The sequence below is a fragment of the Heptranchias perlo genome, chromosome 24 (assembly GCF_035084215.1).
Source record: "Heptranchias perlo isolate sHepPer1 chromosome 24, sHepPer1.hap1, whole genome shotgun sequence".
In the NCBI taxonomy this organism is placed as follows: Eukaryota; Metazoa; Chordata; class Chondrichthyes; order Hexanchiformes; family Hexanchidae; genus Heptranchias; species Heptranchias perlo.
This window is the reverse complement of record NC_090348.1, coordinates 48,779,150-48,795,227: the sequence shown is the minus strand read 5'-3', so window position 1 is coordinate 48,795,227 and position 16,078 is coordinate 48,779,150. Positions and strand designations below refer to the sequence as shown.

The 16,078-nt window shown below is 45.2% G+C and overlaps 1 long non-coding RNA gene across 1 annotated transcript; it reads left to right on the top strand.

Annotated features, from left to right (window-relative positions):
• The first annotated feature begins 7,233 nt into the window (after positions 1-7,233).
• LOC137341895 (uncharacterized) lies at positions 7,234-12,999 on the top strand. The gene is made up of 2 exons (XR_010967150.1): positions 7,234-7,639; positions 11,735-12,999. It is a non-coding gene; the product is annotated as an uncharacterized lncRNA (long non-coding RNA).
• The last annotated feature ends 3,079 nt before the right edge of the window (positions 13,000-16,078 follow it).

The following is a 16,078-nucleotide window of genomic DNA, read 5'->3' as shown; positions in this document are numbered from 1 at the left end:
GACACAGAGTGAGAATTATCAGGGCACAGAGTGAAGATTATCAGGGACAGAGAGTGAGGATTATCAGGGACACAGAGTGAGGATTATTGGAGACACAGAGTGAGGATTGTCAGGGGCACAGAGTGAGGATTATCAGGGAGAGAGAGTGAGGATTATCAGGGACAGAGTGAGGATTATCAGGGGCACAGAGTAAGGATTATCAGGGGCACAGAGTAAGGATTATCATTGGCACAGAGTAAGGATTATCAGGGACACAGAGTGAGGATTATCAGGGACACAGAGTGAGGATTATTGGAGACACAGAGTGAGGATTATCAGGGGCACAGAGTGAGGATTATCAGGGACAGAGTGAGGATTATCAGGGCAAAGAGTGCAGATTATCAGGGACAGAGTGAGGATTATCAGGGACACAGAGTGAGGATTATCAGGGACAGAGTGTGAGGATTATCAGGGACACAGAGTGAGGGTGATCAGGGACAGAGAGTGAGGATTATCACGGACACAGAGTGACGATTATGAGGGACAGAGTGATGATTATCTAGGCACAGAGTGAGGATTATCAGGGACAGAGAGTGAGGATTATCAGGGGCACAGAGTGAGGATTATCAGCGACACGGAGTGAGGATTATCAGGGACACAGAGTGAGGATTGTCAGGTGCACAGAGTGAGGATTATCAGGGACACAGAGTGAGGATTATCAGGGACACAGAGTGAGGATTATCAAGGACACAGAGTGATGATTATCAGGGACACAGAGTGAGTAATATCAGGGACACAGAGTGAGGATTCTCAGGGACACAGAGTGAGTAATATCAGGGACACAGAGTGAGGATTCTCAGGGGCACAGAGTGAGGATTATCAGCGACACGGAGTGAGGATTATCAGGGACACAGAGTGAGGATTGTCAGGTGCACAGAGTGAGGATTATCAGGGACACAGAGTGAGGATTATCAGGGACACAGAGTGAGGATTATCAAGGACACAGAGTGATGATTATCAGGGACACAGAGTGAGTAATATCAGGGACACAGAGTGAGGATTCTCAGGGACACAGAGTGAGTAATATCAGGGACACAGAGTGAGGATTCTCAGGGACACAGAGTGATTAATATCAGGGACACAGAGTGAGGATTATCAGGGACAGAGAGTGAGGATTATCAGGGACACAGAGTGAGGATTATCAGGGGCACAGAGTGAGTATTATCAGGGGCACAGAGTGAGGATTATCAGGGGCACAGAGTGAGTATTATCAGGGGCACAGAGTGTGGATTATCAGGGACAGAGTGAGGATTATCAGGGACAGAGAGGGAGGATTATCAGGGACACAGAGTGAGGATTATCAGGGACAGAGTGAAGATTATCAGTGACAGAGAGTGAGGATTATCAGAGACACGTTTTGAGGATGATCAGGGACAGAGAGTGAGGATTATCAGGGACACAGAGGGACGATTATCAGGGACAGATTGATGATTATCTCGGCACAGAGTGAGGATTATCAGGGACAGAGAGTGAGGATTATCAGGGACACAGAGTGAGGATTATCAGGGGCACAGAGTGAGGATTGTCAGGGGCACAGAGTGAGGATTATCAGGGGCACAGAGTGAGGATTATCAGGGACACAGAGTGAGGATTATCAGGGACACAGAGTGAGGATTATCAGGGACACAGAGTGAGGATTATCAGGGACAGAGTGAAGATTATCAGGGACACAGAGTGAGGATTATCAGGGACACAGAGTGAGGATTATCAGGGACACAGAGTGATGATTATCAGGGACAGAGTGATGATTATCTCGGCACAGAGTGAGGATTATCAGGGACAGAGATTGAGGATTATCAGGGGCACAGAGTGAGGATTATCAGGGACAGAGTGATGATTATCTCGGCACAGAGTGAGGATTATCAGGGACAGAGAGTGAGGATTATCAGGGGCACAGAGTGAGTATTATCAGGGACAGAGTGAGGATTGTCAGGGGCACAGAGTGAGGATTATCAGAGACAGAGTGAGGATTATCAGGGACACAGAGTGAGGATTATCAGGGACAGAGTGAGGATGATCAGGGACACAGAGTGAGCATTATCAGGGACAGAGTTAGGATTATCAGGGACAGAGTGAGGATTGTCAGGGGCACAGAGTGAGGATTATCAGGGGCACAGAGTGAGGATTATCAGGGACACGGAGTGAGGATTATCAAGGACACAGAGTGAGGATTATCAGGGACACAGAGTGAGGATTATCAGGGGCACAGAGTGAGTATTATCAGGGACAGAGTGAGGATTGTCAGGGGCACAGAGTGAGGATTATCAGAGACACAGAGTGAGGATGATCAGGGACAGAGTGAGGATTATCAGGGACACAGAGTGAGGATTATCAGGGACAGAGTGAGGATGATCAGGGACACAGAGTGAGGATTATCAGGGACACAGTGTGAGGATTATCAGGTACACAGAGTGACGATTATCAGGGATGGAGTGAGGATTATCAGGGACACAGAGTGAGCATTATCAGAACACGGAGTGAGGATTATCAGGGACACAGAGTGAGGATTATCAGGGACAGAGTGAGGATTATCAGGGCACGGAGTGAAGATTATCAGGGACACAGAGTGAGGATTATCAGGGACACAGAGTGAGGATTATCAGGGCACAGAGTGAAGATTATCAGGGACAGAGAGTAAGGATTATCAGGGACACAGAGTGAGGATTATCAGGGACAGAGTGTGAGGATTATCAGGGACACAGAGTGAGGATTATCAGGGACAGAGTGTGAGGATTATCAGGGACACAGAGTGAGGATTATCAGAGACACATTATGAGGATGATCAGGGACAGAGAGTGAGGATTATCAGGGACACAGAGTGACGATTATCATGGACAGAGTGAGGATTATCTAGGCACAGAGTGAGGATTATCAGGGACAGAGACTGAGGATTATCAGAGGCATAGAGTGAGGATTATCAGGAGCACAGAGTGAGTATTATCAGGGACACAGAGTGAGGATTATCAGGGGCACAGAGTGAGGATTATCATGGCACAGAGAGTGAGGATTATCAGGGGCACAGAGTGATGATTATCAGGGGCACAGAGTGAGTAATATCAGGGACACAGAGTGAGGATTATCGGGGACAGAGAGTGAGGATTATCAGGGACACAGAGTGAGGATTATCAGGGGCACAGAGTGAGTATTATCAGGGGCACAGAGTGAGGATTATCAGGGACACAGAGTGAGGATTATCAGGGGCACAGAGTGAGTATTATCAGGGGCACAGAGAGAGGATTATTTGGGTCAGAGTGAGGATTATCAGGGACACAGAGTGAGGATTATCAGGGGCACAGAGTGTGGATTATCAGGGACAGAGTGAGGATTATCAGGGACAGAGAGGGAGGATTATCAGGGACACAGAGTGAGGATTATCAGGGACAGAGTGAAGATTATCAGGGACAGAGAGTGAGGATTATCATAGACACATTTTGAGGATGATCAGGGACAGTGAGTGAGGATAATCAGGGACACAGAGTGACGATTATCAGGGACAGAGTGATGATTATCTCGGCACAGAGTGAGGATTATCAGGGACAGAGAGTGAGGATTATCAGGGGCACAGAGTGAGGATTATCAGGGGCACAGAGTGAGGATTATCAGGAGCACAGAGTGAGTATTATCAGGGACACAGTGTGAGGATTATCAGGGGCACAGAGTGAGGATTATCAGGGACACAGTGTGAGGATTATCAGGGGCACAGAGTGAGGATTATCAGGGACAGAGTGAGGATTGTCAGGGGCACAGAGTGAGGATTATCAGGGGCACAGAGTGAGGATTGTCAGGGACACAGAGTAAGGATTATCAGGGACACAGAGTGAGGATTATCAGGGACACAGAGTGAGAATTATCAGGGCACGGAGTGAAGATTATCAGGGACACAGAGTGAGGTTTATCAGGGGCACAGAGTGAGGATTATCAGGGACGCAGAGTGAGGATTATCAGGGGCACAGAGTGAGGATTATCAGGGACAGAGTGAGGATTATCAGGGACAGAGTGAGGATTATCAGGGACACGGAGTGACGATTATCAGGGACAGAGTGAGGATTATCAGGGACAGAGTGAGGATTATCAGGGACACGGAGTGAGGATTATCAGGGACAGATTGAGGATTATCAGGGACACAGAGTGAGCATTATCAGGGACAGAGTGAGGATTATCAGGGACAGAGTGAGGATTATCAGGGACACGGAGTGACGATTATCAGGGACAGAGTGAGGATTATCAGCGACACGGAGTGAGGATTATCAGGGACAGAGTGAGGATTATCAGGGACACAGAGTGAGGATTGTCAGGGACACAGAGTGAGGATTGTCAGGGGCACAGAGTGTGGATTATCAGGGGTACAGAGTGAGGATTATCAGGGACAGAGTGAGGATTATCAGGGACACAGAGTGAGGATCGTCAGGGGCACAGAGTGAGGATTATCAGGGACACAGAGTGAGCATTATCAGGGCACGGAGTGAAGATTATCAGGGACACAGAGTGAGGATTATCAGGGACAGAGTGAGGATTATCAGGGCACGGAGTGAAGATTATCAGGGACACAGAGTAAGGATTATCAGGGACACAGAGTGAGGATTATCAGGGACAGAGTGAGGATTATCAGGGCACAGAGTGAAGATTATCAGGGACACAGAGTGAGGATTATCAGGGACACAGAGTGAGGATTATCAGGGACAGAGTGAGGATTATCAGGGCACAGAGTGAGGATTATCAGGGACAGAGTGAGGATTATCAGGGACAGAGTGAGGATTATCAGGGACGGAGAGTGATGATTATCAGCGACACAGAGTGAGGATTATCAGGGACAGAATGAGGATTATCCAACAAGGGGGAGACTGGTTAATCATCAGGGGGAAATCATTAACCAATCAGAGGAACTCATTATCCAACAGGGGGAGACTTGTTAACCAACAGGAGGAACTCATTAACCAACAAAGGAATTCATTAACCATCAGGGGGAAATCATTAACCAACAGGAGAATTTATTAACCAACACGGGGAGACTGGTTAACCGACAGAAGGAACTCATTAACCAACAGGGGGAATTAACCAACAGGAGGAACTCATTAACCAACAGCGGGAAACTTGTTAACCATCAGGGGGAAATCATTAACCAACAGGAGAACTTATTAAATAACAGGGGCAACTCATTAACCAACGGGGGGAGACTGGTTAACCGACAGAAGGTACTCATTAACCAACAGGAGGAATTAACCAACAGGGGGAAATCATTAACCAACAGGGGAACTCATTGACCAACAGGGGGAAATCATTAACCAACAGGTGAATTTATTAACTAACAGGGGGAGACTGGTTAACCAACAGGTGGAACTCATTAACCAACAGGGGGAATTAACCAACAGGAGGAACTCATTAACCAACACGGGGAAATCATTAACCAACAGGTGAATTTATTAACTAACAGGGGGAGACTGGTTAACCAACAGGTGGAACTCATTAACCAACAGGGGGAATTAACCAACAGGAGGAACTCATTAACCAACACGGGGAGACTGGTTAACCATCAGGGGGAACTCATTAACCAACAGGGGGAAATCATTAACCAACAGGAGAACTTATTAACCAACAGGGTGAAAATCATTAACCAAAAGGAGAACTTATTAACCAACAGGGGAAGACTGGTTAACCAACAGGGGCAACTCATTAACCAACAGTGGGAACTCATTAATCAACAGGGGGAGACTGGTTAACCGACAGAAGGAGCTCAATAACCAACATGGAGAAATCATTCACCAACAGGGGAACTCATTAACGGTCAGGGGGAAATATCACTAAGTGAGGGCTACAGGGTGAGTGTGTGAGGAGGGGTGAGTGTGTGAGGAGAGGTGAGTGTGTGAGGTGAGTGTGTGAGGATAGGTGAGTGTGTGAGGAGAGGTGAGTGTGTGAGGTGAGTGTGTGAGGATAGGTGAGTGTGTGAGGTGAGTGTGTGAGGAGAGGTGAGTGTGTGAGGTGAGTGTGTGAGGAGAGGTGAGTGTGTGTGAGGTGAGTGTGTGAGGATAGGTGAGTGTGTGAGGTGAGTGTGTGAGGATGGTGAGTGTGTGAGGAGAGGTGAGTGTGTGAGGTGAGTGTGTGAGGATAGGTGAGTGTGTGAGGTGAGTGTGTGAGGAGAGGTGAGTGTGTGGGGTGAGTGTGTGAGGGGAGGTGAGTGTGTGGGGTGAGTGTGTGAGGATAGGTGAGTGTGTGAGGTGAGTGTGTGAGGATAGGTGAGTGTGTGAGGTGAGTGTGTGAGGAGAGGTGAGTGTGTGGGGTGAGTGTGTGAGGGGAGGTGAGTGTGTGGGGTGAGTGTGTGAGGATGGTGAGTGTGTGGGGTGAGTGTGTGAGGGGAGGTGAGTGTGTGGGGTGAGTGTGTGAGGGGAGGTGAGTGTGTGGGGTGAGTGTGTGAGGATAGGTGAGTGTGTGGGGTGAGTGTGTGAGGGGAGGTGAGTGTGTGGGGTGAGTGTGTGAGGATAGGTGAGTGTGTGAGGGGAGGTGAGTGTGTGGGGTGAGTGTGTGAGGATAGGTGAGTGTGTGGGGTGAGTGTGTGAGATGAGTGTGTGGAAAACTATAAAGACCACACTAATGTAGAAATACGTGAACAGTTACTTGACCATAAAAGAGAAAAGCATGATGGGTATTTGACCAATGTTAACTCCTTGACTCCCATACATGGGGTAGTTACAATTTCACACACACACACACAAAGACACAATTGTCCTTGGTACGTTGATAATTAAGTTGGCTGTCCAGGTGCTTGGTACTGTCTGGCCTCCCCCCACTCCCCCCATGTAGATAAGAGTGTTGCTGGCTTATAATATAATGAGAATACAGCTTCTTGAGAGGCCATGTAGCCTTGATTCTGACTTCAGCTCTGTGATTAACCAGCTCGGAATTTAGAGAGTTAGTGTTCTCTCATGCCTGTAAAGCCTACGTGCCAAAACAGGAATGAGCTATGGATGTCAGAGGGTGGGTCCCTATTTTTTTGATTGACGAACCACTTGAGCACTGAGAGTGTACATGTACGCCCATATTCAATGATAGACAGACATTACTGAATTAAGTGTATAAAAGATAACCGTTTCTTTGTTTGAATTGAAGGCGTAGTCTCAACCGTTGCTTGAGCTACCTTCCAACTTGTACAAGTTTCTTAATAAATTCTTACTTGTCTGAAAATAAGTGTTTGGAGTTAATGCATTGTGTATAATAGGCAATTAAGTTTTCGACAGTTTCTTGGAGGTCCCACTGAGATCGCTTGTGATCTCCGGTAAGTGCAGACACCAGTTGTCTGTACAAGCCCAGACACACAGCGATTGAAAGGTGTATGCATTAACTGACGTGACTAATTCTTCTGTTTGCCTTTAGAAATTGGAAGGCGATCATAGGAAATGTGTTTCGTATCGACAAGGAAAGAAAAAAAAAGAGAGAGAGAGACGCGCGACAGATTACTCGATATTGTCAGCTGCGGTGTTGTAGTAACGGGCTGAGAGAGAGCAATAACGGAGTCGATCTGTGATACCGGTGACTAGACTGAAGTTGAGGTTGCTGTATGGGACCGACAGACTGTCAGCTCCTAGTGGATCGAGGCACCAGAAAAGAGGTAACCAGTTTGCAGACTTGTTTAAAAATTCTTCGTGTGAAGTTGTAATTTGGACAAGCGCAGACTAGATGTTGCGTAATTCGGAAAAGTGTGAAATTACAGGTCTGTAGTGGCGACAAACGCAGACTGGTGTGGATGTCGTGGATTCGGAAAAAGTGCGAAATTCTGGTTTACCTGAATTAAGTGTTTCGATAGAAACACTGGTAGGGTTCCCCCTGCTCAAGGGAAGGAGCATTTTTTAAAATAATCTTGCGTAAGTCAGCTGATTCAACTAAGTGCAGACGTTTCTTTCACACACCGTCTTGTCCAATCAGCTGAATTATCAAGTATAGAATTGTGATAGTTAAGATAGGCCTTGATTGTTGTGTAATTACAGTGTGGAGGATTGTATAAACTATAAGCCATGGGCGCCAACGCTGGCAAATTCCCTCCAAAGGGAACACCTGCTGCTTACATGTACAGAGACTTTGGGAGAGAGGCAACTGACGAGTTGATAGTTTGACCAAAACTAAGAAATATCCCTTTCCCGAAGACGGTACATTTAATATGGACAGAATTAAGTGACTACAAAAATGTTTAAAACACAGAGACCCGAAAAAGAAAGGTTCTTTGTTTTTGGTGTACTGTCCCTTTAAAAAGCTTGTCCTGATCAGTGTTTCTGTCGGTGTTGTGGGCCACGCCCTCTTCTTACTGCGTCTTACGTGTTTTCTTCTTTTGTGTGATGTATCTGTCTTGTCTTGTGTTGTGTTTAATTCTGATATTGCTGAATTAAAATTGGAGTTATTGAGGTTAAGTGACCTATTAAATTCTGGTTCTTATAAAATGTGAGCATGTTAAATTCCAGACATGGGATCTTCTAAAAAATTGGCATTTTGAATTTTTATCTTGTGATTGGCTGTGGTTTAAAAAAGAGGTTAAAAAAAAATTAACGGGACAGATTAAAAAAAAGCTATCTGGTATCACCGTGATAGGAAAAGTCGGAAAGCTGGAACAGCTCGGAGAGTTGATTATAATCACACCCACTAAAAGTATGTAGAAAAAAAAAGTGAATTGGACAGCAAATTATAAAACTTATGAAGCAATGTGAAGGTTGATCAGTACCTAAAACAAAAGTTCATATAAACTAAAATGTACGATGGGAGATGTTATTTCCCGGTATGAATTTTTTTTTAAAAGAATTTATGTGCAAATTACGTTGACGTATGCTGAGAACGCTGCGTGAATCTGATATCTGACTCCGTCGGTTTGTTAAAAAGTTAACCCTTCCAAGGACACCGACATCTGTTTTCAATTCACCGAGACAAAATGAGGTTTAATTGTAAAAGAAAAGATAAAGTGCAGATTTAAAGAATTACAAGTTACAGTTGCAGGATGATCTCTAGTTATAAATTAAACTGATCTTCGAAGCATTTTGTGCTATTGTGATTGATTAAACACTATGATTAAAATAAATCTCAAAAATAGTGTGCAAAATATATAGTGTAAAAGTAATCCATAAATGTGAGAAAAAAAAATCAGTCAAACCTGTGTGAAGAGAAATTTTGATTGTGGAAACTTAATCTCAAAGGGAGAAGTATCAAATTACTCCTACCACAAGAGCAAGTTAAGATTAACCCCTTCCATCCCAAGAAGCCAGACTGTCATGCCAAGAGCAGTTCAAACAGATAGAAATGACCCAGTCGGTTGAGAACTGTCTGAGGCTAACCATTACACAGGTGAACATGAGGTAACAATTGGTATAGGTTATATTATTAAAATTGACCCAATTACTCGGAAATGCCAAAGGCTACAATTGACTGAAATATAAGTTTACACACAGACAATGCTACAGTGAAAAAATTGATAAGAAAGGAATGTAAAACAAATCGTATGAAAAGAAAGCATAGGTTAGAGAATTGGAAGTCCATTACTTGAGCTATGTACTGACACAGGGTACTAAACACCGATCAGTTTTACCCCACCACAGTATGATAAGGAAGTTCGATCTGACCATCAGGGGAGACCTTCCCTGACAAATTATATAACTCGCATTGAGAATGCTAAGAAAACTCAACAAGTATGATCAACACCTCCTAACTCAAGTGTTAAAACAAAGCGAGACATGGAATGGAAGTCGACATCGTAAAAGAGATAGACAAATATGGAGACGTAAAGATCTGTGATAAATGATATAGCAACTGCCTTTAATACGGGTCATGATGTGGAGATGCCAGTGATGGACTGGGGTTGACAATTGTAAACAATTTTACAACACCAAGTTATAGTCCAGCAATTTTATTTTAAATTCACAAGCTTTCGGAGGCTTCCTCCTTCGTCAGGTGAACGATGTGAAAATGACTTTAATCCGGATGCATCAGTTGTTAGTAACATTGATTTGGCAGCATTACATCAAAAGGTCAGAGATTTAAGGTCTCGCATTAAAGATATATTAAAAAATAAATGAAAATACAGATAAGGAATTGTCTGAGGATACATTTTCAAAGCATAGCTACAGTGCTAGAAACACATGCCCAAACCATTAATAAATTAATAAAAGAGGAATATAACGTATCTTAGCAGGCGGCTGCTAATGACATCTGCTTAATGTGGTTACATCTTGAAAGCACGGAGATTAGGATTTGGAGTTGGGAATTCCAGTCCGCAGCCCTACGTACATCTGTATGTGGGAGAGACAGTGTTTATCTCAGACAGGCTGCGTGCTCCAGAGAGAGAGAGAGAGGGACGAGGCAATTTCTCTCTCCTGTTTTGTTTTCTGATTTGTTTCGGGTAAAGGGATTATTCCTTTGGGCAAAATAAATAATAAATGATGATTTGACAAATTAACCCCTTGGGCTCTCAAGAAGAGCCGCAATGGATTTTCTGTGTTTATTTTAAAACAGGTGACCCTGGTTTTTTTTTTGGGACCACGTTGAGTGTTGATGGTACAGGATTACCAAGAGTAGTTACAAAGTTACGGTGCAACCTTTGCTGGAGAAATTTGGTGCAGGAAACGATCCAGTGGTGTTAAAGATTTAAGACTTTAGCTGCAGACATCAGCAGATACCAAATGTCACAGCGTGGTGATATCAACCTGATTCTCTTCTTTTGAAAACATTTTGATTTGTTTTGTTTTAACCCATTTATTGTCTTCCGAGACAGAGTGCTCGAGGTGGGAAAATATGGGAGTTACATCCAAAAGTAGTTACGAGCACTTCATCTCTACTATAAAACCACAAAGCCTGGACATAATTTGATAAAAAAAAATTATATGAGTTGCTATTCAAGCACTCAAGAAGAAAAAAAATTTACTTGTAATTTAAGGGGATAATCAAATAAAAGAAGTCCAGTCTAAATGGTTCCTATTGAATGCTGTGTATCAAGGAAGAATTCTTTTCGAGAGGGAAGAAAATTTTACATTGACAAGTCCTGTCAGTCCAACAATACTGCTCTCAAGTTGGGATAATTGTGAAATGATAGAAGGGACTCGGGCACAATGTAGTGGGATATTTTGGGAAATGAAAAGCGGTTCAAGAAGAAATGACGTAAAATAAACAAATTTTCGGATATTGGACCGGACTGTAAATATTGTATCGGACAGTAACGTTCCTCCAGGGCTCATGATAGGTAATATAATGGGTTATGTAAAATTGGATGAGAGGAAGTGATTGAGAATTAAAGTAAAGAAACAGAGAAATTACACCAAATGGGAATTTCTCTAAAGTCGTTGAACTGAGCATGATTAAAAAAAAATCAATCTGGCATAAATATACAATCTAGTGGAAGTCAGGAAAGTGTAGTTGAGAATAGTAAATTGATAGCTTTCTCGTGGAGATATTTGTGTCCTTGCCTATAATGAATAATGAGAAAACTACACTCAAGAGCCTGGCCACTACCCTGACATCGGGACCATGCAGGGGAAGATAAGCACTCTAGACACCCCTGATCTTTTTGATAAGATAACCTGAAAACCTAAGAATGGCCACAGTGGACATAAAAGATACAAATGTATGTTGCCATCATCTGAAACGGAGATCAGGATGAAGAACATGATTACAAAGGCCTATGGCCTGGTGAGCTATTGCAACCACTCTTTAAACAAACCAGTTGCTTTTACAGGACTGAATCCTACAGGACATATGATGTGTGCCATGGAAAACACATTCGGAATACCATGAGGAAGAAGAGACTGGCCAGCAGAAAGTTAATATCCAAGAACACTAAGCTCATTCCTATGAGATGCTGCTAGTATGCGGAGATACATGAAGAAGATACATTGAAGAATAAGTCTCAGACAGGCTCAGTTACTTGACAACAGCACAACAGGAAAATGGTTAATGTGGTCCAGGCGAGTGAGAAATCCTTTTAAACAAGGCACTGACACATGGTCCATAGAGAAACCAACTAATTAATGAAACAGTCAGGAAACACTGGTACCAATCAGAAGGACTGAAATTAAAGCAAAGAGGGACATAGTAATTTGGATTTCCAAAATTCCGGGTTAGGTTCCCATCAGTTAACAATAAAATTGGGAGAAACAATATTTAGAAGATATCCGCACGATGGATACAAAATTACAAGATTATGAGGGGCCCAGATAAAGTAGACAGGAAGTACCTGTTTCCCCTAGCAGAGGGTTCAAGAACTAGAGGACATAGATTTAAGCTGATTGGCTGGAACAAAATTAAAGGGATGTGTTACTAGACATGCTGTCACTGTGTGTCCACATAGTGTTGGACACAGCCTAGAAGCACAGTGTGGGTTTAATAATACCGGTACCAATCCGGATATTAACTGTACCATGGAGGCCCGAGAGGCGAATCTAAAACCCACTCAAGTGGCATATGCCGGAGAGGGCGAATACTGTGTTACAATTAATTTAAAACATTTAAATATGCCAATCTAACTTGTGATATTTTAAGTCCAGAATTCTACTCCATTTCTGAAGTCCTGGTTCGGATTGGACCCGAGGAACTGGTAGAGATACACCGGCATAACCTCACCACCTTGCAAGTTTCTGAGAATGTCAGAAAGGACTTAAAAGAATATCAGGACACATTTGGGTATCTGACACCCCTGTTGCCTAAATACTTGAAAGCATTGCGAATGGAGATACGCCTCTCCCAGAAGGTTTATTATAACCTACAACAGGACAATAAAAACATTAAGCATGACATTGACCAAATTAAAGTCACCACTTGGTGGGATGACCTCTGGAATTTGGGACTGAATATACAGATCCATCCTTGGATTAGATTAATTTCACATGTATTAGTCGTAGTGCAGTTTGTTGTAATGTGCTTCTTGAATTTCATGGCATGTAATAAATGTAAGCAGATGATGAAGGGTTTGGCAAAGATAGTAAAACAGAGCCTGGGTGAGAATGTCCCCATTGTCTGTGATTTCAACTAAGAAAACATCTTAATGGTACCGGGAGTAGCACCCGCTGGGGTAAGGTGCATGTAAAAGGGGAGACAATCATAGTTTGATAGGATTATCAGATGCTCTACGTCTCTTCCACCCGGACTGGTGGCCAACACGAAGGGAACCTGGTTAAGATGAGGTACAGCATCCAAGAGGATATTGTAGGGGTAAAATTTGGATTAAGGGATATAAAGGGGAGGGCACCAATTCACAGGTGTAATATGGTCTGAAAGGTACCATTCAGTCCAGTTAGGCTGGAAACAAAATATAAAGCACTATAGGATATTTGACTAGTTAGCCCTTTTCAAACTGACATGAATAGGTTTAGCTGACCAAGGACATTCACAGCTTACTTGAGAGATGTTTAGAAGGAGTCTGTTCCTGAGAAGAGATAAGATACAAAGGCGTATTGATGAAACATGTCTGAGTTCTATTGGAACTTCGCTAGTTCAAGGGTTAGTCATATTCGTTGTTATAATTCTGATAGTTTATTGCTTACTTAAATGTTGCTGTGCTATGATGTCCAATCTGGGTACATATATAGCGCCCACAAATTTGATGGTGCAAGTAGGGGTGACACAGGATGAGGTGACACAGGAGGAGTTTGAACGTCTGGGTGGAATAATGCTCTCTCAGAGTATTGTCCTCATATATATATATATATATAGGACAAAAGGAGGGAATGTGGAAAACTACAAAGACCACACTAATGTAGAAATACGTGAACAGTCACTTGATGAACAGTCACTTGACCATAAAAGAGAAAAGCATGATGGGTATTTGACCAATGTTAACTCCTTGACTCCCATACATGGGGTAGTTACAAATTCACACACACACACACAAAGACACAATTGTCCTTAGTACGTTGATAATTAAGTTGGCTGTCCAGGTGCTTGGTACTGTCTGGCCTCCCCCCACTCCCCCCATGTAGATAAGAGTGTTGCTGGCTGATAATATAATGAGAATACAGCTTCTTGAGAGGCCATGTAGCCTTGATTCTGACTTCAGCTCTGTGATTAACCAGCTCGGAATTTAGGTGTGAGGTGAGTGTGTGGGGTGAGTGTGTGAGGAGAGGTGAGTGTGTGAGGGTGAGTGTGTCAGGAGAAGTGAGTGTGGGGTGTGAGTGTGTGAGATGAATGTGTGAGGAGAGGTGAGTATGTGGGGTGATTGTGTGAGGTGAGTGTGTGCGGTGAGTGTGTGAGGGTGAGTGTGTGAGTCGAGGTGAGTGTGTGGGGTGAGTGTGTGAGGGTGAGTGTGTGAGTCGAGGTGAGTGTGTGGGGTGAGTGTGTGAGGTGAGTGTGCGCGGTGAGTGTGTGCGGTGAGTGTGTGCGGTGAGTGTGTGAGGAGAGGTGAGCTGAGCATGAGATGAGTGTGTGCGGTGAGTGTGTGCGGTGAGTGTGTGAGGAGAGGTGAGCTGAGCATGAGATGAGTGTGTGCGGTGAGTGTGTGCGGTGAGTGTGTGAGGAGAGGTGAGCTGAGCATGAGATGAGTGTGTGCGGTGAGTGTGTGCGGTGAGTGTGTGCGGTGAGTGTGTGAGGAGAGGTGAGCTGAGCATGAGATGAGTGTGTGAGGTGAGTGTGTGCGGTGAGTGTGTGAGGAGAGGTGAGCTGAGCATGAGATGAGTGTGTGCGGTGAGTGTGTGCGGTGAGTGTGTGAGGAGAGGTGAGCTGAGCATGAGATGAGTGTGTGCGGTGAGTGTGTGCGGTGAGTGTGTGCGGTGAGTGTGTGAGGAGAGGTGAGCTGAGCATGAGATGAGTGTGTGCGGTGAGTGTGTGCGGTGAGTGTGTGAGGAGAGGTGAGCTGAGCATGAGATGAGTGTGTGAGGTGAGTGTGTGCGGTGAGTGTGTGAGGAGAGGTGAGCTGAGCATGAGATGAGTGTGTGCGGTGAGTGTGTGCGGTGAGTGTGTGCGGTGAGTGTGTGAGGAGAGGTGAGCTGAGCATGAGATGAGTGTGTGCGGTGAGTGTGTGCGGTGAGTGTGTGAGGAGAGGTGAGCTGAGCATGAGATGAGTGTGTGGGGCTGCGGACATGAGTCGAAGGGCAGCTCCCTGCCTTTCTCACCTTGTCCTCTCTGTTGCCGAATGTTGCTGCTTTCCCAATGGCCACGTGTCGACAGTCAATCCCACTCTGCAGACGAGGGAAGCCGGCCACTGCTGCAAAGCTCGGTCCCGGTCACTGCTGAGGTCAGTGGCGGAGCTGATGTCCTGCTCAGCACCGGCAAAGAGGGGGTCAGTCACCTGCTTAACGCAGCTGTGAACTGCAGACTGGGAGACGTGGCCGATGGCCCCTCTCGCAGCGTGAAAGGAGCCACTGGTGTAAACATTCAGGCCTGTGGTGACTCTCAGACCACCGGCATGTCAGGCCCTCCCTGGTCGAGCAGCCAGCAGGTTGTGTTGCAAGAGGCTGCAGAGGTCTGAGACAGGCTGGCTGGAACACTGCCTCCCCCAGAAGTGCTCCTCAGAGAGACCCTCGAAGGTGACTGAGTCTGGAGATCCTGTGTGCTGGGTATGGCCTCCTGCACACAGTTGAGAGAGAAATGTTGGCCAGAACTCCCTCCTCTTCCGTGAGTACTGCTGTAGGATCTGTTACGTCCAACTGAGCAGGAGGTAAGGCCGCGGTTCGAACATCTTATCTGAAAGACGGCACCTCCGACAGTGCAGCACTCCCTCAGTACTGACCCTCTGACAGTGCAGCGCTCCCTCAGTACTGACCCTCCGACAGTGCAGCACTCCCTCAGTACTGACCCTCCGACAGTGCAGGGCTCCCTCAGTACTGACCCTCCGACAGTGCAGCACTCCCTCAGTACTGACCCTCCGACAGTGCAGCGCTCCCTCAGTACTGACCCTCCGACAGTGCAGCACTCCCTCAGTACTGACCCTCCGACAGTGCAGCGCTCCCTCAGTACTGACCCTCCGACAGTGCAGCGTTCTCTCAGTACTGACCCTCCGACAGTGCAGCACTCCCTCAATACCGACCCTCCGACAGTGCAGCACTCCCTCAATACTGACCCTCCGACAGTGCAGCGCTCCCTCAGTACT